Source organism: Callorhinus ursinus, unplaced genomic scaffold (genome assembly GCF_003265705.2).
Source record: "Callorhinus ursinus isolate GAN/ISIS: 27379988/994484 unplaced genomic scaffold, GSC_fseal_2.0 scaffold9, whole genome shotgun sequence".
Lineage (NCBI taxonomy): Eukaryota > Metazoa > Chordata > Mammalia > Carnivora > Otariidae > Callorhinus > Callorhinus ursinus.
In genome coordinates this window covers 31,580,689-31,608,523 of record NW_027397071.1, presented here as the reverse complement: position 1 = coordinate 31,608,523, position 27,835 = coordinate 31,580,689, and the positions used below count along the sequence as shown (strand labels likewise).

General features: G+C 37.3%; 1 protein-coding gene across 8 annotated transcripts in view; it reads right to left on the bottom strand.

Moving 5' to 3' along the window:
- The window catches only part of TTLL7 (tubulin tyrosine ligase like 7), a 159,988-nt gene extending 134,252 nt beyond the window's left edge, over positions 1–25,736 (bottom strand). For 4 of the 8 annotated variants that reach the window (XM_073896424.1, XM_073896423.1, XM_025872015.2 and 1 more), the window contains exon 1: positions 25,498–25,734. The gene's annotated coding sequence lies outside the window, so the exon portion shown is untranslated. Of the gene's footprint in view, positions 1–23,478; positions 23,550–25,497 lie in introns of all 8 variants that reach the window. The other 4 variants (XM_073896426.1, XM_073896427.1, XR_003208353.2 and 1 more) reach the window with 3 other exon arrangements.
- Positions 25,737–27,835: the final 2,099 nt, after the last annotated feature.

Here is a 27,835-nt window from a genome sequence, read left to right as displayed (position 1 = left end):
TCATCTTCCATCCCTTCATTGTATCAACCCTTATTTTGTACATATATGTCTTTCTTCCTTTAAAATTTTAGGAGGCACTTTTTTCTAACAGACCAAAATACGCCCAAAATCTAGTGTGTGGCACTGATCTATGCACTAGCCTGATCATATTTGATCATATTCTGCTTTTTTTGTATTGTTCTGTTTTTGTTTTTATCTTTTTTTCTTTTTTTTTCCTCTTTCTTTTTTCTTTCTTTCCCTTTCTTTTCCCCTGGTTTCAGGTCTTTTCTGATTTGTATACAGTATATTTGCTGGGGACGTTGTAAACCTGTTAGCATTTTGTTCTCTCATTCATCTATTCTCCTCTGGACAAAATGACAAGATGAAAAAAATCACCTCAGCAAAAAGAACAAGAGGTAGTACCATCAGCCAGGGACCTACTCAATACGGACATTAGTACGATGTCGGACCTAGAGTTCAGAATCATGACCTTAAAGATACTAGCTGGGCTTGAAAAAAGCGTGGAAGTTATTAGAGAAACGCTTTCTGGAGAAATAAAAGAACTAAAATCTAACCAAGTCGAAATCAAAAAGGCTACTGATGAGGTGCGAGGCAGAAGAGAGAATCAGTGATATAGAAGACCAAATGATGGAAAATAAAGAGGCTGAGAAAAAGAGAAACAACTACAGGATCACGAGGGCAGAATTCGAGAGATAAGTGATACAATAAGACGAAACAACAGGATAATTGGGATCCCAGAAGAAGAAGAAAGAGAGAGAGGGGCAGAAGGTATATTGGAGCAAATAATAGCAGAGAACTTCCCTATTGTGAGGAAGGAAACAGACATCAAAATTCAGGAGGCACAGAGAACCCCTCTCAAAATCAAGAATAATAGGTCAACACCCCGACATCTAATAGTAAAACTTATGAGTCTCAGAGACAAAGAGAAAATCCTGAAAGCAGCTCGGGAGAAGAGATATGTAACCTACAATGGTAAAAATATTAGGTTGGCAACAGACCTATCCACAGAGACCTGGCAGGCCAGAAAGGACTGGCAAGATATCTTCAGAGCACTAAATGAGAAAAATATGCAGCCAAGAATACTATATCCACCTAGGCTGTCATTAAAAACAGGAGAGATAAAAAGCTTCCAGGACAAACAAAAACTAAAGGAATTTGCAAACACGAAACCAGCCCTCCAAGAAATATTGAAAGGGGTCCTCTAAGCAAAGAGAGAGCCTAAAAGCAGCAAAGATCAGAAAGGTACACAGACAACATACAGTAACAGTCACCTTACAGGCAATACAATGGTACTAAATTCATACCTTTCAATAGTTACCCTGAATGTAAATGGGCTAAATGCCCCAATCAAAAGACACAGGCTATCAGATTGGATTAAAAAACAAGACCCATCCATATGCTGTCTGCAAGAGACTCATTTTAGACCCAAAGACACCCCCAGATTGAAAGTGAGGGGGTGGAAAACCATTTACCATGCTAATGGACACCAAAAGAAAGCTGGGGTGGCAATCCTTATACCAGACAAACTAGATTTTAAAACAAAGACTGTAATAAGAGATGAGGAAGGACACTATATCCTACTTAAAGGGTCTATCCAACAAGAAGATCTAACAATTGTAAATATCTATGCCCCGAACATGGGAGCAGCCAATTATATAAGGCAATTAATAACAAAAGCAAAGAAACACATTGACAACAATACAATAATAGTGGGGGACTTTAACACCCCCCTGACTGAAATGGACAGATCATCTAAGCAAAAGATCAACAAGGAAATAAAGACTTTAAATGACACACTGGACCAAATGGACTTCACAGACATATTCAGAACATTCCATCCCAAAGCAACGGAATACACATTCTTCTCTAGTGCCCATGGAACATTCTCCAGAATTGATCACATCCTAGGTCACAAATCAGGTCTCAACCGGTATCAAAAGATTGGGATCATTCCCTGCATATGTTCAGACCACAATGCTTTGAAACTAGAACTCAATCACAAGAGGAAAATCGGAAAGAACTCAAATACATGGAGGCTAAAGAGCATCCTACTAAAGAATGAATGGGTCAACCAGAAAATTAAAGAATTAAAAAAATTCATGGAAACCAATGAAAATGAAAACACAACTGTCCAAAATCTTTGGAATACAGCAAAGGCAGTCCTGAGAGGAAAGTATATAGCAATACAAGCCGTTCTCAAGAAACAAGAAAGGTCTCAAATACACAACCTAACCCTACACCTAAAGGAGCTGGAGAAAGAACAGCAAATAAAGCCTAAACCCAGCAGGAGAAGAGAAATCATAAAGATCAGAGCAGAAATCAATGAACTAGAAACCAAAAGAACAGTAGAACAGATCAACGAAACTAGGAGCTGGTTCTTTGAAAGAATTAACAAGATTGATAAACCCCTGGCCAGACTGATCAAAAAGAAAAGAGAAATGACCCAAATCAACAAAATCATGAATGAAAGAGGAGAGATCACAACCAACACCAAAGAAATACAAACAATTATAAGAACATATTATGAGCAACTCTATGCCAGCAAATTAGATGACCTGGAAGAAATGGGTGCATTCCTAGAGATGTATCAACTACCAAAATTGAACCAGGAAGAAATAGAAAACCTGAACAGACCTATAACCACTAAGGAAATTGAAGCAGTCATCAAAAATCTCCCAACAAACAAAAGCCCAGGGCCAGATGGCTTCCCAGGGGAATTCTATCAGACATTTAAAGAAGAATTAATACCTATTCTCCTGAAACTGTTCCAAAAAATAGAGATGGAAGGAAAACTTCCAAATTCATTTTATGAGGCCACCATTACCTTAATCCCAAAACCAAAGACCCCATCAAAAAGGAGAATTACAGACCAATGTCCTTGATGAACATGGATGCAAAAATTCTCACCAAAATACTAGCCAATAGGATCCAACAGTACATTAAAAGGATTATTCACCACGACCAAGTGGGATTTATCCCTGGGCTGCAAGGCTGGTTCAACATCCGCAAATCAATCAACATGATACAATACATTAACAAAAGAAAGAACAAGAATCATATGATCCTCTCAATAGATGCAGAAAAAGCATTTGACAAAGTACAGCATCCTTGCTTGATCAAAACTCTTCAGAGCATAGGCATAGAGGGTACATACCTCAATATCATAAAAGCCATCTACGAAAAACCTACAGCGAATATCATTCTCAATGGGGAAAAGCTGAGAGCTTTTCCCCTAAGGTCAGGAACGCGGCAGGGATGTCCACTATCACCACTGCTATTCAACATAATATTAGAAGTCCTAGCCACAGCAATCAGACAACAAAAAGAAATCAAAGGCATCCAAATCGGCAAAGAGGAAGTCAAACTCTCACTCTTTGCAGATGATATGATACTGTATGTGGAAAACCCAAAAGACTCCACCCCAAAACTGCTAGAACTCATACAGGAATTCAGTCAAGTAGCAGGCTATAAAATCAATGCACAGAAATCAGTGGCATTCCTATACACCAACAACAAGACAGAAGAGAGACAAATCAAGGAGTCGATCCCATTCACAATTGCACCCAAAACCATAAGATACCTAGGAATAAATTTAACCAAAGAGGCAAAGAATCTGTACTCAGAAAACTATAAAATACTCAGGAAAGAAATTGAAGAAGACACAAAGAAATGGAAAAACGTTCCATGCTCATGGATTGGGAGAACCAACATTGTGAAGATGTCAATGCTACCTAGAGCAATCTACACATTCAATGCAATCCCCATCAAAATACCATCCACTTTTTTCAAAGAAATGGAACAAATAATCCTAAAATTTGTATGGAACCAGAAGAGACCCCGAATAGCCACAGGAATATTGAAAAAGAAAAGCAAAGCTGGCGGCATCACAATTCCGGACTTCCAGCTCTATTACAAAGCTGTCATCATCAAGACAGTATGGTACTGGCACAAAAACAGACACATAGATCAATGGAACAGAATCGAGAGCCCAGAAATGGACCCTCAACTCTATGGTCAACTCATCTTTGACAAAGCAGGAAAGAATGTCCAATGGAAAAAAGACAGTCTCTTCAACAAATGGTGTTGGGAAAATTGGACAGCCACTTGCAGAAGAATGAAACTGGACCATTTCCTTACACCACACACAAAAATAAGACTCCAAATGGTTGAAAGACCTAAACGTGAGACAGGAGTCCATCAAAATCCTAAAGGAGAACACAGGTAGCAACCTCTTCGACCTCAGCCGCAGTAACTTCTTCCTAGAAACATCGTCAAAGGCACGGGAAGCCAGGGCAAAAATGAACTATTGGGATTTCATCAAGATAAAAAGCTTTTGCACAGCAAAAGAAACAGTCCACAAAACCAAAAGACAACCGACAGAATGGGAGAAAATATTTGCAAATGACATATCAGATAAAGGGCTAGTATCCAAAATCTATAAAGAACTTACCAAACTCAACACCCAAAGAACAAATAATCCAATCAAGAAATGGGCAGAAGACATGAACAGACATTTTTCCAAAGAAGACATCCAAATGGCCAACAGGCACATGGAAAAGTGCTCAACATCGCTCGGCATCAGGGAAATCCAAATCAAAACCTCAATGAGATACCACCTCACACCCGTCAGAATGGCTAAAATTAACAAGTCAGGGAACGACAGATGTTGGCGGGGATGTGGAGAAAGGGGAACCCTCCTACACTGTTGGTGGGAATGCAAGCTGGTGCAACCACTCTGGAAAACAGTATGGAGGTTCCTCAAACAGTTGAAATTAGAGCTACCATTCGATCCAGCAATTGCACTACTGGGTATTTACCCCAAAGATACAAATGTAGGGACCCGAAGGGGTATGTGCACCCCAATGTTTATAGCAGCAATGTCCACAATAGCCAAACTGTGGAAAGAGCCAAGATGTCCATTGACAGATGAATGGATAAAGAAGATGTGGTATATATACACAATGGAATATTATGCAGCCATCAAAAGGAATGAGATCTTGCCATTTGCAACGACGTGGATGAAACTGGAGGGTGTTATGCTCAGTGAAATAAGTCAATCAGAGAAAGACATGTATCATATTACCTCACTGATATGAGGAATTCTTAATCTCAGGAACAAACTGAGTGTTACTGGAGTGGTTGGGGGTGGGAGGGATGGGGTGGCTGGGTGATAGACATTGGGGAGGGTATGTGCTATGGTGAGCGCTGTGAATTGTGCAAGACTGTTGAATCACAGATCTGTACTTCTGAAACAAACAACGCAACATATTTTAAGAAAAAAGAAAAAGAAAAAGATAGCAGGAGAGGAAGAATGAAGGGGAGTAAGTCAGAGGGGGAGACGAACCATGAGAGATGATGGACTCTGAAAAACAAACCGAGGGTTCTAGAGGGGAGGAGGGTAGGGGGATGGGTTAGCCTGGTGATGGGTATTAAAGAGGGCACATTCTGCATGGAGCACTGGGTGTTATGAACAAACAATGAGTCATGGAACACTACACCAAAACAAATGATGTAATACATGGTGATTAACATAACAATAAAAAATTTAAAAAAAAATCAATGCCTGTAAAATACTTAGGAATAAACTTAACTGAGGATGTGAAAAACTGAAAACTACAAAACACTGATGAAAGAAATTAAAGAAGACACAAATGGAAAGATATCCCATGTTTATAGAATGGAAGAATTAATACTTTAAAATGTCCATACTACCCAAAATGATTTAAAGATTTAGTGTAATCCCTATCGAAATCCCAAAGGCATTTTTTACAGAAATAGGAAAAACAATCCTAAAATGCATATGAAATTATAAAGGACCCCAAAAAAACAAAACAATTTTAAGAACAACAAAGCTGAAGGCATCACACTTCCTGATTTCAAAATATATTACCAAGTTATAGTAATTAAAACAGTATATTGGCATAAAGATAGACATATAGACCAATAGAACAATAGAAAGATCCAGAAATAAAGCCATGTAAATACAGTAAACTTATCTCCAACAAGGATTCCAAGAATAAACAATGGGAAAGTATAGTCTCTTCAACAAATGGTGTTGGCAAAACTGGATATCTGCATGCAAAAGAATGAAACTGGACCCTAATCTTACACAATACATTAAAAATCCACTCAAAATGGATTAAAGACTTAAATGTAAGACCTGAAACTGTAAAATTCCTTAAAGAAAACAGAGGGGAAATGCTTCATGACAGTGGCCTTGGCAATAATTTCTTGGATATGACACCAAAAGCACAGGCAACAAAAGCAAAGATAGACAAAGTGGGACTACATCAAACTAAAAAGCTTCTGCACAGCAAATGAAACAATAAAAAAAGTGAAAAGACCACATATAATGAGAGAAAATATTTGCAAACCATATATCTAAAAGGGGTTAATATCCAAATATATAAGAAACTCCTTCAACTCAATAGCAAAAAAAATAAATAAATAAACCAATTTAAAAATGAGCAAAGGAGGGGCTTGGGTGGCTCATTTAGTTAAGCGTCCAACTTTTTGATTTTGGTTCAGGTCATGATCTCACGGTCCTGCGATCAAGCCTTGCATCAGGCTCTGTGCTCAGCGTGGAGTCTGCTTGAGATTCTCTCTTGCCCTCTGCCACTCCCCCTACTTGCACTGTCTCCTTATCTCTCTCTAAAATAAATAAATAAAATCTTTTAAAAATTAAATTAAAATAAAATAAAAATGAGCAAAGGAAAAATCAACAACACAAGAAACAACAGGTGCTGGTGAGGATGCAGAGAAAGGGGAATCCTCTTGCACTGTTGGTGGGAATGCAAACTGGTGCAGCCACTCTAGAAAACAGTATGGAGGTTGCTCAAAAAGTTGAAAATAGAGCTAACCGGCAATTGCAGTACTAAGTACTTTACCCAAGGAATACAAAACTACAGACTTGAAGGAGTACCCTGATGTTTATAGCAGCATTATCAACAAGAGTCAAACTATGGAAAGAGCCCAAATGTCCACAGACTGATGAATAGATAAAAAAGATGTGGTGTATACACACACACACACACACACACACACACACACACACAATGGAATATTACTCAGCCATCAAAAAAATGAAATATTGCCATTTGCAATGACATGGGTGGAACTAGAGTGTATCATGCTAAGTGAAATAAGTCAGTCAGAGAAAGGCAAATTTGAAGCTAGAGCGTATTATACCAAGTGAAATAAGTCAGTCAGAGAAAGACAAGTACCATACGGTCTCACTCATATGTAGAATTTAAGAAAGAAAACAGAAGAACATATGGGATGGGGGAAAAGAAAAAACGGAGAGGGAAACAAACCTTAAGAAACTCTTTTTTTTTTAAAGATTTTATTTATTTGAGAGAGAGAGAGAATGAGAGATAGAAAGCACGAGACGGAAGAGGGTCAGAGGGAGAAGCAGACTCCCTGCCGAGCAGGAAGCCCGATGTGGGACTCGATCCCGGGACTCCAGGATCATGACCTGAGCCGAAGGCAGTCGCTTAACCAACTGAGCCACCCAGGAGCCCAAGAAACTCTTAACAATAGAGAACAAAATAAGGGTTGATGGAAGGACATGGGTGGGGGATGGGCTAGATGGGTGATGGGTATTAAAAAGGGCACTTGTTGTGATGAGCACTGGGTGTTGTAAGTGAATCACTGAATTCTACTCCAGAAACCAATATTACACTATATGTACACTAACTAAAATTTAAATATAAATAAATAAGCAAGCAAGCAAGCAAGCAAGCAAAGGATTTGAATAGACATTTCTCCAAGGAAGACAGGCAAATGGCCAACAGGTATAAGAAAAGATGCTCAACATCACTAACTATCAGAGAAATGCAAATGAAAGCCACAAAGAGATATCATCTATTGGGCTGGCTCTTATAAAAAAAAAAAGCCAATATTGGTGAGGATGAAGAAAAGTTGGAATTCTTGCATGATGTTGCTGGGTATATAAAATGGTACAACCACTGTGGAAAAACAGTATGGAGATTCCTCAAAAAGTTAAAAAGAGAACTACCCCATGATCCAGCAGTCCCACTTCTGAGTATTTACCTAAAATAATTTAAATCAAAGTCACATAATATTACACTGTATGTTAACTAACTAGAATTTAAATGAAAACTTTAAAAAAAAATAAAATAAATCAGGGTTACAACAAAGAGATATTTGCACTCCCATGTTCACTGCAGGCATGCTTCACAAAAGCCAAGATGTGGAAACAACCTAAAGTTCCATCAGTGGGTGAGTGGATAAAAAAATGTGATGTATACATACAAATGATTATTCAGCTTTAAAAAATAAAGAAATCTTGCCATATAGAACAATACAAATGAACTCTGAGGACATTATGTTAGGTGAAATAAACCAGTCACCAAAGGACAAATATTGCATGGTACCATCTTTACAAGGTATCTTAAAAAGCCAAACAAGGAGAAACACAAAGTGGAATGGTGGTTGCCAAGACATGGAGGGAGGGGCATATGGAGAATTGCTATTCAGGAAGCATTAAGTTTCAAAAGAAAAAAACAAATACTGATGGATGGGTCCCAGCCCCAAACATTCCAATTTAATTGGTTTGGGATGCAGCCTGGGCACAGAAATTTGTTAAAGCTCCCATGTGATTTAAATGTACAGCCAAGTTTGAGAACTGCTGTTTAAATAGATATGTTATTTCATTTAGTTCTCATAGATTGTATTATTAACTCCATTTTACAAAGCAGAAAACTGAGACTCAGAGAGATACAGTAACTTGCCAAAGACCTAGATCTGTTCAACTCTCAAAACCTTTGCACTATACCATGCTGCCTTCTGAACTGTAAATATCCCAAAGCCATCAGTCTGTTTCTTATAATCTTCAAACTCTGCTGAGAAAAAAAATCAACTAGTTGCTTTGCAAATCTGCACAGTGGTATTAAAGGGGTCTCCTTATGAATTCTGAGCTCTAGTACAGGTTTTTGTTTTTGTTTTCCTTTCAAAAACAAACCTTGACCCACAGAAGGTCATGAAATCAATGCAGTGAGATTCAATAGCATTTTTAAATTAAATAATAGAATAGATAAAAATGTAACAGTGCCAGACTGCATTGCATGTAATAGAAAAAGTATTAACTGTAAGTACTGAGTCTTGAAACTTTTATTTCTGTGTGTGTGTGTGTATGTGTGTACTATGGCAAATAGTAAATCATATTTCTTACCATGAGTTGCAGCCAAATATGTCTGAAAGTTATTCTAAGTAGGGATAAAATCATAGGATAAAAAGACAATCCTGAAAATACTATTCATTTTCCTTTTTTTTAAGATATTATTTTTAAGTAATCTCTACACCCAATGTGGGGCTCAAACTCATAAGCCCTAGATCAAGAGCCACAAGCTCCACGACTGAGCCAGCCAGGTACCCGTTACTCGTCTTCCGATTTGTGTGCACTTATGTTTTTCTCTAATCCTAGAATGTCTTCCTTTGCCACCCAGCATTCGAACCACATCTTAGTTGTCCCCTCCTTTCCTTCCATCTCCTAGGCAGAATTAACTGTTCTTTGGTGCATCACCACTGTTAACAACATCTACCACACTGCCTCATATTTTTAAAGTATTTGATTTAAAAAGGGCAGTGTCTCTCATTCTCAGAAATATGAACAAAGCACAGAGCCTGATACATAGTGTAGCTTAATTTTTTTTTTTTTTTACAATTAGGGACAGCAGCTCTCTGTTATTTTACTCATGAAATTTTGATGATACAAAATATAAATTAAGAATGAATCACATCTTCTATCTTTCTGAATAATCACAAATTAGCACTAAAGCTACCTTAATATCTGGCTTATCCACACCTAGTCTAGATGATACTCTTCTCTGCCAAAGCCTACATCAAAGAAGAAAGAAGACAAACTTTGAAATTAGTTCTACTGGATTATCTTACATTGTTTATACCAGCCTACTCTCTTATCTATTTTAATATTAAATCACCCTCTCCAATTCCTTTTTCTATACTTGCTATTAAATTAAATTAAAATAGATTTATTGAACACTTACCAAATAAAATATGCTAAATAAGTTGTGATTTGTTTCCATTTTATGAATGATAATAGGAAAAAATATTTTTACTAAAATGCAAATCCAAAGGAAAAAAAAATGTATTCTCTCTCGATCTTAACTCCATCAAAGTTTTTATCATCTATATACATCTAAATAAAGGCATCTTAAGTCTTCCCCATTTCTTGACTTTATTGAAATATTGGGACTACTTAATCATTCAAGAAGTTATTTTAAAAATAAACATATATACACATATACAAATATATGTAAACAAATATACAAACATATGAGTTTAATATTTTATATTCCTGACCAGTCAAAAGTCAAATATTGTCACAATATTCTGAATAATTAAGACTTTTAATAGCTATCATTCACTATATCTAGTAAGTACCAAGTAGCTATGGAAACATATAAATTTAAATAAATTAGAACTAAAATTTATTTGGCATTAGGAGAAAGTTATTTAAAGTTATAATAGGATAGAAATGAAAATTAAAATTGGAAGAATGCCAGAGAGCATGCTCCATAAAAATCTATTTCAGTAATCCATGTGAAAAATTCTGCCAGTCTTTCTGCAAAGTTAACCTTCAAATTTTATAAATTAATACAATCTTAAAATGTGAAAAAGAAAACCACATACCATTTCTTTGTTTCAAATTTTGGGCCCAAATTAAATGGCTCTACGATCTTCTACGTTATGCAGCTTCACGTAACATTATGGGCCCAACTATTAGAGTCAACAGCCAGCCATGGCTGGCGCTGACCGGCAGACAGCATCGCTGATTCATCTCAGGAAGAAACAGGCTGCAGCATCCACAGCTCTGATGATGCCCAAAGAGGGTGTAAAATTGGCCATAAGCCAAGTATTTCCTCTTGGAGCACAGTCAGGAGAACTATAAGTAGACATAACTTAGAGTTTGCTACATTTGAATCTTAACTCAAATGTGGTACTTTGGGGCCAGAAAAAGAGGTGCATTTCCAAAGCTATACCGTGGTCCCGAGGTTGGACAACTTACAAATGTTTTTAGGATACAACAATGTTTTCCTTACTCATTTAATTCCATTAACAAGAGTTGTGTGACGATTTCACCTATACTATGCTAAGTATTTAAGTTCGTACTTTAAATAAAACTCCCTCTAGGTAGCCTGTAACAAAACAATGAATTTCTTATTTTCTTCATTTTGGTGCATTAGATTTTATATAACATTTATCTCACCTACCAACTATATACCTAAACATCATAGAGTTAAAATAATAACACTTCATCTATTATGGAATCTGAGGCAACTGCTTAAGCAGGCCATCAGGATAAAAAATAATGCAGGCACCAGTCAGAAAGGGAGATTGAGTTACAAACGTGCCCAGGGGGGCTATATGAACCAAAGCAGCTCTTCTTTCTCAGCTTTCCAGTCCATTTAGCAGGCTCCTCAGACAAGGACCCACAAATTAAAGGATGCAACCTAACCAAGGGACCCTAAACCAGAACCATATCCAAAACTCAAATGAGACAGATGAATTATAGTCAGAAAGAAAGAATGAAAGAAAAAGAAAGAAAAAAGAAAAGAAAGGAAAGGAAAGAAGGAAGGAAGGAAGAGAAGGGAAGGGAAGAAAAGAGAAAAGAAAAGAAGAGAAGAGAAGAGAAAAGAAAAGGTTGTTCCCCTTAATCACTCTAAAATGCCATACTGGAGATTTTACATATCATAGAGAAGAAATGCTCTTTGCCAAAAATCAAACATTCATCTAGCTTTCCTATGAGAAACTACAAATCTAACCATGAAAGCAAGATTAATAAATAGGTGGCATAAATCTAATCTTCAATCTTTCAATATTTTTATAAATGACTTGTAATTCACTTTATAACTCATTTTTTAGGGATCAGTTTAAGTCAAAGGTATACCAGAAAGCATTCCAATAAAGCAAGAGGTGTTTTCATATTTGCAGAAGTAAATGAGAACTAAAATTTATTTTATTATAACATATAATACTGTATATTAGTAATTATTAATAACTAATTTTAATTAATAACTAATAATTATATAATTAATAGAATTATAGTATGTGTATATTATAAATAAGTAATAGATATATATATTATAAATAAATGAGCCTTTATGTAAACCTGGACATTCTAATCTGGCAGTGATGAAAAGGGAAATTTCTCATATGAAAGACATTTGGCTATGTTATTATCAAATTAGTTGCTTATAATTTCAAAACAGTTATGGGGGCTAGGATATAAACTTGATCCTAATTCATTCATTAGTTCAACATATATTAAAAGTACCTAATTCGAACCTAAGACCATGACTTTCCTACTAAATTAGTTTGGATAAGAAAGATCTGTCCCTTTCATTGAAGCAGAGAGGAGAGCATGTGCTCTAGCCTCAGAAGCCTGCAGACAACCACAGTGAATCTCAGTTAGCCCTTGTGGGTAGCCCCAGAAAGCTTTTTAATGATGTAGAAAATGGATACAGACTGTAGGACTTGCTTAAGGCATTCTCGAGGGATTACTACTGAAAGAAAATTCTACTCTAATAAAGACTCAAAAGATTAAAAAAAAAATCAAACACCGATTACATTGTTTTGATAGTTGATTTCAAAAGACTACTAAGGAAGAAAACCAAATTTCTGGAATGCTTGCAAAATTACTGCAAGCTAATTTTACTGCTCTGTTCAAAAAGTCTAGGGCCTAATTCAACTTTTCCTTAGTGAGAATTCACCAACCCCCAACAATTTGGTTTTCAGCCTCGCTCTTGACTAATGGTTTAAAAAACACTCTAGAAAAAATATTTTGGTCTGAAGAAAAAAATTACATTTCTCTGAAGAGAGGTGGAAGTGGTAGTCCCACGTCTTTTATTTGTACCAAAGGTTATGCCACCTTCAATAAGCATTTGGAGCTACATTCCATGTCATACATTTGGGACTTCCATCATCCACTCTTCTATGGTGCAAAACTGACGTGGGGGAAGTTTTAAAATTAGTCTAGGGTCATTCCTTTAGTCTACTTTAGTGCAGCTCTGTAATAGCCTTCTACTTAGGTAACAGAGACTTGGTAAACTGTCACTCAGCCCACCAGACTCTCAAATCATGGGATTCTTTACTTGACTGAAAACAAATTAATTTGACAGAATAAAGCCTCAAATGCATTGCCCCTCAAAATAATATGCATGAAGGAATTCCTAAAAGATATGCAGAACTTTCATTCTTTGAGACACTATAACGTCCATTCAGGAATGAAGCCAGTTATCAGAGAGCTATGTACCTGGGCCACACCACATGGCTGGTCACAACCACCCTAACAAAACTACTTTAAGAAAAAGAATAGTTATTTATTGAGCACATACAATCTTTACCAAGGTAGGTGTTATTCTCATGTTAGATATGAAAATAATCAGATCTCGAGAGATTATTTCCCCCAAAGACACAGAGCCACACCATGGGTCTAGATGAAGGACATTATAAAAAATAGCCCAATGAATCCTGTTGATTTTCAGTGTTAAGGGTGTTGAGGAAACTGTATTACACTATACTGAATCCACTTTTAAATAAACTATAGGAGAAATTTCATTCTAGATTCTAGACAGGAACAACTTTGCTCCTCTTAGGCAACTGGTTTGTTTTTCTCATCGATGAGCTTTTCAATCATTAAATTTTTCATGTTTTCCTCTTTGCCTGGAAGTTAGAAAACTCAAAATTAAGTGTGTGCCCAGCTCTAATACATATACAGGATTTCAAACATGGATTTTGTGAGCTAATGTTTCTCCTAGCTCATTTCTTCTTTTTTTTCCTTCATTGATATTCTCAGATTTGAAAATCTCATCTTATATGTTCATCTTATTACAAACTATGTATCTTCAAATGCTAATTACCAAAATCTTGTAAAAACTTACCAAGTTGTACATTATACAATATATGTTATATTCAATAAAGTACTGGGAAAAAGTATAAAAGAAAAGCCATTTATAATAATCAAAATCAAAGGACAGTAATTCAAATATTTCCTATACTATCTTTGAGTCAATTCTTGACAAAATATTTTAAATTACTTCTTCCTTGCATAAGCAATCACTGAATTAATACTGTAACTCTATTTATTATAACTTATAACTTAAAATATAGTCATATGTCTATATGTGGGTTTATTAAAGTTAGAATGGGGATAATTTTGAGGGATTTCATTTCATAAAGATTGCATTGTAAGGTACTATTGGTCTTTTTATCATATTTGTCTTAGGGGAAAGGAGTACATATGGGTGAATCAGTGTGGAGGAAAAAAAGCATCTTTAGTGAAATAAAAGTATTAGTGGAGAAAAAGGAAAACAAGCACATGGAACAACTTGGTAAAACCAACGCCAGTGTGAAATGCACATGCCCATGCCTTTGGCTTCACTTTTCTCCTTGTCTTGATTGTCTTAGTAGTGATTCTCAAATTTTTTTGGTGTTGGAACTCTTCACACTCTTTAAGTTTTGTTGACTTTTAGTTTTTGTAGGTTATAGCTATTCATATTTACCCTATTAGAAACTAAAATTGATATAGGTTGAAAACCATTATGTATTAACAAAAACATTTTATTTTTAAATAACTATTTTTAAAAAAAAAAGAAATGAGTGGTGCTTTGTACTTTTAAAAATCTCTTTAATATCTTGCTTCATAGAGCACAGATTCTCTTATCCACTTCTGCATTTATTCTGAGAAGTTGTTTTTGTTGGAAGTATATGAAAAAATTTGGCCACACAGAGATATGTAGTTGGAAAAAGAAGTATTGTAATAACCTGCTCAGGTAATTATGGATATTTGAATTTGACACAATACCCAAATTCAACAAATTGTAATTTCTTAGTACCACACGAGGCTGGTAGCATTCTAACAACCAGAAACAAATAAAGAAAGCACAATAGAAAGGAAACTACAAACCAATATCCCTCATGAAGTTAAATGCAAAAATCTTTAACAAAATGTTAGCAAACTGAATGCAACATATGTGTGTGTGATGTGCTTATATGACCAAAAAGGATTTATTCCATGTGCACAAGGTTCATTCAATATTCAAAAATTAATCAATGTAATCCACCATATCAAGAGGTTAAGGAAAAAATCCTATGTCCACATCAATTAATGCAAAAAGAAATTTGATGTAATTCTATCTCCATTCAGGATAAAAAGTATCAGTACACTAGAAACAGAAGGGGAATCTTCTCAACCTAATAAAGAACATCTACAAAAAAAACCTACAGCTAACATCATACTTAATAGTAAAGGACTGAATAATTTTCCTTTAAGATCATGAACAAGGCAAGGATGTCCACTCTCACCATTCTTATTTGGCACAATACTAGAATTCCTAGCACTTGCAATAAGGCAAGAAAAAAAATTAAAGATTTATTTTAATTTTAACAGACTGTAAAGAAAGAAAGTGTCTTGGTTTGCAGATGATAAAGAAAAAAAAAATGCTCAAAGGATCTACAATCCTAGATCCAAAGCGTGACTTCAGTAAGGTTTCAGGATACAAGATCAATACACAAAAACCAATTGCATTTCTACATATTGACAACAAAAAAATGGAAATAAATTAAAATGAATGTCATTATCAGTTGCTCCAAACAAAATGATACAATTAGGTATAATTCTAACAAAGGGACACCTGGGTGGCTCAGTCGATTAAGCATCTGCCTTTGGCATGGGCCCTGATCCCAGGGGCCTGGAATGGAGTTAGGCATCGGGCTCCTTGCTCAGCAGGGAGCCTGCTTCTCCCTCTGCCTGCCACTCCCCTACTTGTGCTTGCTCGCTCTCTGACAAATAAATGGGCAAAATCTTAAAAAAAAAATTCGAACAAAACATGGGTAATATCTGTATAATGAAAATTATAAATTGCTAATAAAAGAAAATAAAAGAAGACCCCAATCCTGGAGACATCCCATGTTTACAGATTGGAAGAATGAACACAGTAAAGATGTCAATTCTCCCTAAATTGATGTATAAGTTTAAACAATTCATATTAACATATGGTTAAATTATAGCAACTAAATTCTTACACTGGATATTTTAAAAAGTGACTCCTCCAAAAAAATTTTTTTCAAAATTCAGTTTAATTCGTTAAATAATTACACTAGTCATCATAATTACATAGTCTCAAAAATAATCATGTGGACTTTAAAGAATAAGGTGGGAAAGAATTAGTAAACAGCAACTTGAAATAATTCTGTCAATACATTTTTAAAATGCTAAAAGTAATCAATGCTACATAGACAACGAAAGCAAAAATAGAAAAATGGGACTATATTAAACAAAATTTTTTTTATACATTAAAGGACATAAACAATAGAGTGCAAAGGCAAACTACAGAGTAGGAGAAAATCATTTATCTGATAAGGGGCTAATATCCAGAATATAGAAAGAACTCCCAACAACTCAAAACAAAAAAAAATCCAATAACCAGATTTAAAAAATGGGCAAAGAACCTAAGTAGACATTTCTCCAAAGATGATATACAAACACCTGACAGGCACATGAAAAGATGCTCAATAGCACTAATCATCAGAGAAATGCAAATCAAAACCACAATGAGGTATCACCTCACACCCATTAGGATGACCTCAATAGAACAATCAATCAATCAATAAGCAGTGTTGGTGAGGGTGTGGAAAATTAGAACCCTTACACACTGTTGGGAATGTAAAATAGTGTAACCACTATGGAAAACAGTATGAAAGTTTCCCAAAAAATTAAAAATAGAACTACCATGTGATCTAGTAATCTCACTTCTGGGTATACATCTAAAAGAACTGAAAGCAGGGCTTCAGAGAGATATTTGCACACCTGTGTTCATAGCAGCACTATTTTCAGTAGCAAAGAGGTGAAAGCAACCCCATATGTCCATTGACAGATGAATGGATAAACAAAATGGGGTCTACATATACAATGGAATATTATTAAGCTTTAAAAGAGAGGGCAATCCGGGGTGCTTGGGTAGCTTAGTCATTAAGCTTCTGCCTTCGGCTCGGGTCATGATCCCAGGGTCCTAGGATTGAGCCCCACATTGGGAAAGAGCTCTGTATTGGGATTGAGCCCCACATTGGGCTCCCCGCTCCGCGGGAGGCCTGCTTCTCCCTCTCCCATTCCCCCTGCTTGTGTTCCCTCTCTCACTGTCTCTCTCAGTCAAATAGATAGGTGAAATCTTTAAAAAAATAAAAATAAAAATAAATAAATATATAAAGTGAGGGCAATCCTCACATATACTAAAAAATGGATGAACCTTTAGGACATTACATTAAGTGAAATAAATCAATCACAAAAAGACAAATACTATATGATTTCATCTATATGAAGTATCTAAAGTAATAAAATTCATAGAAACAGAAAATAAAATGGTGGTTACCAAGGGCTTGGGGAGGGGGAAAGGAAGGTTGTTTAATGAGTATAGAATTTCAGATTTGCAAGATGAAGATCTGAAGATCTGTTTCACAACAATGTAAATATATTTAACACTACCAACTGTACTTAAAAATGGTTAACATGGTAAATTGTATATCATGTGTTTTTTATCACAATAAAAAATTATATAAAAATAATACTAAATATTAAGTGTAAGAAAAAGTTACATTTGTGGAATGCCTACAAAATGTCAGAAATCACCCAAATAAATACATAAATCACAATATTTTCATATGACTCTGAAGGAAAATGTTATTTTTTCTTCTAGAAAGCATGATAATCGATTTCATAATACCACAATATGTTCAGTTATATCAAAGAGAGGAAAACTACTGAACCATTAGGTAATTTTATCTGGAGATCTAAATATATGTACTCAAAAATATTGCTAAGTCTATTTGCTTAATTTTATTCCCAGCAGAAGCTACACTTTAGGGATGCCTGGGTGGCTGTCAGTTAAGCATCTGCCTTTGGATCAGGTCATGATCCCAGGGTCCTGGGATCCAGTTCCACATCAGGATCCCTGCTCAGCGGGGAGCCTGCTTCTCCCTCTGTCTGCCACTCCCCGTGCTTCCCCTGCTTGAGCTCTATCTCTCTCTGACAAATAAATAAAATCTTAAAAAAAAAAAAAGGAAGCAGCTACACTTTAGTAACCTTACTTCATATTTATATTTATTCTGGTTCCTTATGGATTCTAAAAACAAAATTCACAGATATACTCTCAAACATGTTATTGAAGTAAATATGCTATACTATAACCAATGAGGAGTACATTTAACTTTTAATTCCCTAGTTAAGGATAAAAATAGCTATCACATATTCTACGCCCAAGATAAATTTTTAAAAGAGAAAATGCCTCCTATTCTGAAATGACAGCCCCCTCACATATGGAGCAGTAAACTTTTCTTTCTTCCTGAAATACTCATTTGGCACTGATTTTTGACAAGTGAAAAAGCTTTTCCACATACATACAGTCCACTTGATTTTAAGAAGCACTGATCACCCCCCCTTTCAAATTTTCCTTAATATTTAAGACGTTTACTTTCCTTTAATTTCTGTAGCAAGTTGCAGAAATAACTTGTTTCGATTTTCCAAAAATGATGGGTTGAAATTTGTGTGTTGACCAAGGGGGATGCTGATGTGAACTAAATGTAGATGTCAGAGATTTTTAAAAAGTATTCAATGGGGCCACCTGAGTGACTTAGAGGGTTAAGCTTCCGACTCTTCATCTCAGCTCAGGTCTTGATCTCAGTGTCATGAGTTCAAGCCCTGCACTGGGCTCCACACTGGGCATGGAGCCTACTTTAAAAATATAAATAAATAAATAAACAAGTAAATAAAATATTCAATGAATTTGACAAGTTATTTTTTCCTCAAATATCCTAAAGGAAGTAAAACCATTAAAACTATATTAAATGAATAAAAGTCATCCTTTTGTTTACATATAATAGTAAATACTAGCATCTATTGCCAAAATTAGTATCTAAAGGGGCAGCTGTAGATCAATTTTTAATCCTACTATGATTGTGCATGAAAATTACTTGTTTTTTTCTCTCACTCGATTTTTTAATTGTTGAAATGAAGAAACAATATTTAATATTCCAGATTGATACATGGAAGTAACTAAATATTATCATCTTGCATGTGATCAAACCTAAAGTTAAATGAAAATGCCCCCATCTGGTTTCATGTAAATTAAGCTGATTATAGAAAGTGTCCAATTTCTATCGTTCCTCTCCACAAAGTAGCTCACACATATTTGTTGGGTAACTGCAGACTGATTCTAAATATAAACCAAGATGTGTGCTAAAATTATTGTCCTGATTTTTTAAGCAATCACAATGAGTATCACACATGGTTACAGATTTTATTTATTTAGTACCTTGAAAAATAGTTTAAATAATAACGACAAAACTACACATGAAAATTTTCCCATCAAACGTAATTATTTAAATTAAACCCATAGCTGCTAACTTCTCCTACCAATACTGCACACATATGGCCATCCATATCATAAAACCAATCAAACCTAGTATTAGAACCACATCAATTAAGGCAGATTTTACACAAACAACTTTTAAGTGGGGTCACTCCTCTTACAAAAGAAAAATGGTACTACCTTAAAAGAGAGGTATACCTAAGCAGCTCTAAAATTCTAACCCAACAAAAAGCCACAGAATAATCTTGAAGCTGCTGCCTGGATTACTGCTGACCCATCTTCCAAATCCACAAATGCTCAATTTACTTTAAAAAGTCAATTTCCCGAAAATACACTAATGGAGGAGAAAGGAGAATTTATGTAAAAATAAGCTAATGCCATCTTGTTGAATTAGATGTGACACAGGCCAGACTTCGCAAAGTAGTGGGTAAAAGAGATAGAAATGTTCAAAATAATCCTTTGTCAAACATCATTTCACATGGCTAAGCAGAAGAACAAAATAACATAGAAGTTTGGAAACTCAGGAGCCACAACACAATTTAAAAAATATCAAACAATGAGGATGGTTCGGCATACCCAGTGAACCAAGAATATCATCAGTTTCAAAGGGAAGGAGTTCTCAGACCTTTAGGTCAGCCTCGGAGAAGACCCAGTGATCACTTGACCACCTAACTCTAAACCTTCAAAGGAGTCAAAGGAACATAGGCCAACCAGTCACTTGCAAGTAAAAAGTGAAGGAAAAAAGAGTTAAACAGCTTTATCACTCACCTTCCCAGAGCCCAAACAATCCCAACACTTTGGTTTTGTCAACTACTATGTGTACTATGGGGATGAGTGTGTAAACAAATAAATGACAAACGGGAATTAACAGAAATAAGGGTAGTGGAGAAAAATAGGCAAGCCTATTTAAATTTAAGTTTTTTATCTTTAAGTTAACCCTAGGGAAACTGTTGGCTAAGCCCAGTTCAACTTTGACAGATAATGCCTAAGAGGAATGGAAATAAATTTACCACTTTCTAAGAGCTTAAGTAAATTGTTTTAAATAATAGGTCTCAACTAAGCACAGGACAAATTCTTCCTCGATGTCCAGCTTCCACCAGAAATCATCTGTCAGGTCCTAAAAGGGGGGAGGAGGCTATTGTGGATTTATAAAGTTGATGCTTCTGTTTTCATTTCCTTTCAGGTCTCCCAAGACTAATGGCACAGTATAAAACCTGCCTATGCTCCCTCCTTGCGCCCTCAAGGCACATTCACATCCCAGCGACTCCCCTTCCGCTGGTCCTCAGAGACCCTTAATGGCCTCCCTGCCTCAGTGGCTTCTGATATTCCAAGTAGGATGGGGGTGGGATCCAGGAGAAGCACAGGTGAGAGACTGGGGCATAAGAGGCCCAGCCAAAGCAAAGGAGGTCGTGTCACTCGTCCCTACAACTGGTGGGGTAAGGGAGGCATAGTCTCTCTCCTCCTTCAGGGGAATTTCCTTTAGTGAAGGATTACTGGAAACAAGGGGAAGGAAACATCTGAATGCCCACAGGAAATGCTGGGAATGTTCTGTGTCTCTCAACGGCCACTGTTCTCAGAGGCTGTCTCTAGCAATACACAAGGGAGAGAGGGCAGAAGTCGTCACTGTCCACCACACTCCCTTGTACCTTGTAACCAGGGCTTCTGCTGAGAACTGGAAGGAGGTCTGAAATGCCCACCCTCATCTATGTGGATTCTCTAAATCAGAGTGCAAGTTCATATGCTTTGCATTGCCAGGATACTGAAGCCGGAGGCCTAGGAATCTGATACAGGAGGATGGAAGAAGTTGAAGTTTGAAAGAGATAAGGGTGGGGTAGATACCTGAAGGGAGGATGGAGGGGAGGAAATTGAGGTCCACAAATACAATGCTAAAACCAGAATGTAGTCCATCGTACATTCCCTTCTCTGACTATAAACTCTTGCCGACTCTCACCAAACACGCTCTCCAGCTTCATTTACATCTTCTCTCCTCAGGCCCCAACTGCCCGCCTTTCTCGTACTGCCCATGATTTTTTTTTTTAATTGAAGTATAGTTGACATATAATATTACAATAGTTTCAGGTGTAAAACATAGTGATTCGACAATGCTATATATTATGCAATGCTCACCACTACACCAAATAAGTATAGTTACCATCGGTCACCATACAAAGTCATTATAATATAATTGACAATATTCCCTATGTTGTACTTTTCATCCCCATGACTTATTTATTTTATAACTGGAAGTTTGTACCTCTTAATCCCCTTCATCTATTTTGCCCAGTAGCCATGATTCAAATAGTTTCTCTAATCAAAAGAGGAGATTGCCTGAAAAAGTGTAATCTGAGGAACCACACACAGGAGTGAATGTAAGTAATTAATAATACACCAATATCTTATAGTTAATGTGTAATGCCCAGAGAACATGCAGAATCCAACAGAGTTTCAAAAGTTGCATGAAGTAGTCAAACTACACATCATAAGAAAAAATAATTGTAACTGTGTGGTGATGGATATTAACTAGACTTAGTGTGGTGATCATGTGCAATATATATAAATATCAAATCATTATGTTACACCTGAAACTAATATAATGTTATATTGATATATATTGAGATATATTAATTATATCTCAATTTAAAAAAATTGAACTAAGGGGCGCCTGGGTGGCTCAGTCGTTAAAGCATCTGTCTTCGGCTCAGGTTGTGATCCCAGGGCCCTGGGATCAAGCCCCGCATCGGGCTCCCTGCTCGGCAGGAAGCCTGCTTCTCCCTCTCCCACTCCCCCTGCTTGTGTTCCCTCTCTCGCTGTGTCTCTCTCTGTCAAATAAATAAATAAAATCTTTAAAAAAAATTGAACTAAGATTTCATACTTTTTAACCCAGGAATTTCATTTATGAACAAAGATGTTCATCACAGTGTTAGTTATTATCATCAAAAATATAGCAACACTGAGGAATGGTTACGAAATTATCGTACATCTACCTAATGGAAAATTATGTAGATATTTTTAAAGTTTACTTTCCAGTGGTAATTAAGGGAAAACTAATGTTATAAAATTTAAAGTAAAAATATTTTAAAAAGTAATATATATATCATGATTAAAACCATGCACAGAAAAGAGTGGAAGGAAATATCAAAATCACATCAAAATATTAATAGTGCTTGTCTTTAGTTAGTACAAGTATGGTGATTTTTTTTCCTTTTTATATTTTTATAGTTTCCAAACTGTTCATAATTTTATAACAGAAAGGGGAAGCTTTCAAAAAGGCAAGCTTCTTTGAAAGAGGAAAAATGTTACTTGTGTAGAAAACTCCTGGGTTCAGTTGACAATTAATCCTTTTAATATCAGTACCCAGGAACTATAGCATTTTCTGGAAGGGCATTTGGAACAAGGAATATGGAGAATATGAGCAAGACCAGCCAAAGAGAAACTTGGCCTGCTTAGTAACCTACACCGCTAGTTCCCTATGACTACCAGATGAGGAGCAGATTTCACTGCCTGATATGCAAGGTTCTTCACAATTTGTCACTGTGTATTCAAACAGTATATGAGCACTTAGCTGAACCTCCCTGTCTGGCTTGCCTTTTCGTATCCAAATCCTTCCCATCTGGCAGAGTGATTGAATTCACTTCTATCCATGAAGAGTTTACTGATTCTGTTATGAAACCAGCCTCTATGATTTCTCCTTCTTAAGGTGTTGATATAGCATTTATAGCACCACCTTTTCCTGATATTAGGCCAATTCTAATTATTTTGTTAATTACTCATGTGTAAGTAAATACCTACCCAGCTAGACTTTAAGTTCCTTGAAGTCAAGAATTTGAATGGTCTGCAGACAGTAGTCATTCAACAAATACATACATATATACAGAAAGAGAGACAAGAGTGAGAAAAGATGCAGTGCTCAAACCAGGTTGGTATTATATTCACACTTGGTGATGTTATCTAAATAAAATGTGTTGCCTCTGTTTTAAAATGTTCCCGCTGACCATCACTAGGACATGCACCTTCTTTTTTTTTTTTTAAATAGTAGTGGGATCAAAAATAAGTTTTGCTTATTTTTTCATACCAATTCTGCCATCCTCCTTGTAGTTAAACAGACTGGACTGCAAGATGCTTCACAGAGGTTCAGGATAGAGACTACAGCCATATAAAGAACAAAAAGAAATGACCTCCTAGATATCAAATTTAAGAGTCATCACGTGATCCTACTTCTCTTACAGTCTTGTGTGAAAAACATATATAAATTTGTGCCTCCATTTTATGGCTTTATTTAGGCAATGGGCTTTAGTCTCTCAATATCCTCATTAATAATTCTCCAATGTAAATAGTTCAATACTTTAGAAATGACAGACTAAGATGATTATGTTCCTATCCGCCATCAAGTACTATTCCAGTACTTAGAGATAATGAGCATTTGTATTATAGCAACCTGCCTCTGGAGACATCACCAAGAGTTTCACATCTTAAGGGAGAATACATAAATCATAAAGGAAGGCAAATCAAATGGCCAAGCAACAGATAAAGAAAAACCTAGCATCCGTTATTTTTTCAGAAAGAGTACACAGGTCAATATAATTGTTAACTCTGAAGGGCAGAGCAAAAACAAATCAATGCAGTTTCCCACTATACAGAACTACGTTTTGCTACAACACACATATTTTTTGTAAGTCAATGCTTGTCTAGATTCCACTACTTACTAGCCATATGATCTTGAACCTTCTATTTCAGTTCCTTAGTCTGTAAAATGGAGTTATCACCTACTATGCCACATCACAGTGGAAATGAATCAAACAATATTATCAGTCTGAGTTTATCTGTCACCCTATCTTGGGACAACACATCCCACAAAAACAGTTCAGTCACACACCCCATGAACTAGATAACTGTTCTTATTGCAAATGTTTCCATTAAGTTTTAAAAAAGAAAAAGATTTCCAGGTGTTTTGTTTTGTTTTACTTTCCTAATTGATTTTTTCCAACATTTGAGCATCCACCATATATCACTGCCAAAAATGTGTTAAACATCTCCTGCAATGACCTAACTCTCCTTTGCAGTGTTGTCCAGATATTTTTTGGCAAACGCTTTCTAAGAAAATGGGTTTTTTTCCACATAATTCAAAGCCCTTTCTTACTAAAAGAACAATGATTCCATATACAGTAAGTTTACAGGTTGTTGCTATTGTTTGAGATCACTCTTATGAAAATTAAGTTTAATATCTAATGGGCCATCTATATGTACCCTTACACTTGGACACACAACTCTGTAATACAGTGGAAGATCCATGGGCTTTGGAGTCAGGGAGACTTGTATTCAAATTCCTGTTCTGTGACCTTGAACATGTAATTTAACTTCCAGGCTCCTCACTTTCCACCTTTGGTTCTGGGTTGCTGTGATGATTTAATGAAATAATATATCTAAAAGTTAGTGTCTAAACTCTGAAAGTATTATTTCCTACCTCCCTTAAATCTTTTTCTCCTATGCCAAGACCAAGCAAACCCACTCTGAACACGAGACAACTTGGACACAGCCTCTATTTCACACATTAGTGGGGGAATGCTATGCGATGAAAAACTGAGTGGACGATGGCTTGAATTAGGTATCCAACGGAGCAAGAAGTAAAGAAAACTGACAGGTATAGACAAGGGCCCCATACTTCACTCACACGTGGGAAAAAGACACTAATCTGACACACTTTAAAGATTGCACCGCACACTCACAGAGGTTTGTACCATGCTCTGGGAAAAGGACGGAATTACGGAACAAGCCAGCAGAGAGCCTCCTTGTTCACCCCACCCGACACCGCCCGCCCGGGTGATACCTCTGAAGCCTAGAAACTGAGGTGAGAGCACAGCAACTGACCTCGTCCCACCCACCCCCCACCCACCCTCCCCCATTCCGCCCAAATCTCTCTCGGGGCACGAATGGTGCTGAATCATTAGTCCTAACAGTAGCAGCTCCCGGTTCCGCTGCTCCCCGCGGGAGCCAGTGTCCCTAGAGCAATGACCGTCCCTGGTGGGGGCCGATACGTCGGGGGTGTGGGGGCGGTGAAAGGGGGTCGGGAAGGATCCGGGCAGCAGGTACTCACCGGGGTGAGGAAAGCCCAGCCCTGGTCTCCTCCTGGCTGCAGGCGGTCCCTCTGCGGCCCCTCCGCTTCCCGGTTTCCCGCGGGCGGTTGCCCCCGGGCCCGGCTGCCCGCGCTGGTGGTCCGGTGCTCCCCTCCGCCCGCCCGCCGCCCTAAGCAGCCACGGCTCGGGGCTCGGGCGCTCCACCCGGAGCAGCTGGAGCAGCTGTCGCTGCCGAATGGGGTGGCGGCTGCCGACGGGCCAGACCATTCGCGGGCTGCGACCGGGGGTGCGCGACGTGCGGAGCGGGGCGGTCGTGGAGGGCGCCGAGGGCCGGCGACGGTTGGGAGGAACCAAGAACGAGGGGAATCCTCCGCCTCCCAGCAGCGCCGGGAGGGCTTGGGGGCAAAAGGGACCAAGAGGGGAGCAGCTGCTCTCCCTGGCTGTTGACTGAACACAATCCCTAAGCTTTTCCGGGCACCCCCCTCCGGGTCGGCCTTGGTTACGCTCGGGGCTCCTTTAGAACGCGGCAAACAGAGGACCTAGCAACGGGTGCGCCTGGGCGGTGTCCCCTCCTGGGGAGATGCGAAGGGGCGCTGGCCGGAGCCCTGCCTTCAAGCCACCTCCTCCTGCTCCACAGTGGGGCCCTATGGCGCCAGTTTCTGGTGCATATCCTACTTTAGACGTCTTACCACAAAATAGAGAGGGGCATCTGAGTCCTTGAAGGGGCTCCTCAGATCTTTTACCCAAGCATCATTGTGGAGCAAGAATTAAAAAGGTATCTAAGCCCAGCCTGAAAGTTAGAAAATAAAATTAAGTGGGCCCCCATCCTATAGGTGCTTTGTAGCTACAGGAAAATAAGGGACACTTTTGAATCACAGAGTTATTGCTCCCCAAATGTTGAACCACTGCAGTTGGAAAATGTATACATTTAGGAAACCCTTTGAACAGTTCTATAAAAGATTATTAAAGATATTCAAAAATATTTCAGGTTCACTGTCTACCATTTTAAAGATTAGTGTCTTGGGAGTGGGGAGGAAATAATATCCTTACATGAAATTAACTTTTATAGAACTGGAAAGAGAAGTTCCCACCATGACATCCCTTACTAAACTTTTGTGAAAGCTACTTGTGTGGTCCCTGCTCCTTTCACAGCCAGGCTTAAGCAGGTTCATTTCAGACCATGGTGAAGATGGAGACAAATGTAAAGTTTTCCTTATAGAAAGAAAAAAAAAAGAACAGTTGACAACTACCTTTAAAATATAATTTAAGGGAGCAAAAGAAAAAAAGAAAAAACCTCCAAATACCTCAGTTAAAAGCCCTTCCACCTTAAAGCCATTCACTCTGAATTAAGGTTTTGTCCTTTTTTGAGTTAACATAATTTTTTAACATATTGAGCACCTACTATGGACTGCACTGAGAGTGTTTCCAGTTTCATTCCTTCATTTGTCTTAGAAACTCCTGTAAAATTGATGATATCTTTGCTATTTTTAAAATAGACTGGGCTCAGAAAGTTTGTTGTGCTGGGTTCACATCTCATAGTTAATGAGTGGCAGAACAAGCATTGCAATCTGGAGTTATTGACTAGTGCCCTTCCACTAGAATGCTCCAGGAAACATACACAATGCTTTCTTGTAGACAAGATTGGCCCTTGAATGTGAGCTTATTTATCCTTCCTTTGTGAAATCTAGGTTTCGTGGTGGAGAAAGGGATATTTAAATATCTAAGGTGGATGTCGCCCTGGGGTTAGAAGTAGGGATCTGAAAGAGGAGGCTGTATTCACCCAGAATTAACCTGGAAACATCAATTTAAAAAAAAAAAATGCATGGTTAGCATCACATGAAGGTGAGGAGGAATTCTCCACTACCTTTTGTTAATCATTTTTACATCATCATTTACACTATATTGTGCTTTATACTACCCTTAAACTATTATTCTATATTACACTTTGCACTATTATTCTTCCCAGAAAGGAGCAAGAGTTTTTAAATGGACTTAATGTCATGGGTCTTCATATACTTTACCAGAATTTAAAGTAACAAGGCATTAGTAACTCTCATAGCATGTTAAGGAAACTTTTTGAGAAATAAGGAATAAAACTAAATGGTTACCCATGTTGTGCCATTGTTATTATGTTAACTGTTATTGTAAATGTTCACACCTCAGTACCAGCAAAAGAGAACTCCCCAGAGCTCCATGTTGCAGAGGAGCTGGGGTACTAGATCCCTAGTGAGGCCAGGCAGCTGTGACTCAGGGCTGGGATGTCCTCAGCCTCGGAAATGTGTGATTCTTCTCTCCCCATGCAGTTGTTTCACTTTCCAAGGACACAAAAAAGGAAGAGACTTGGAGTAAACAAGATGC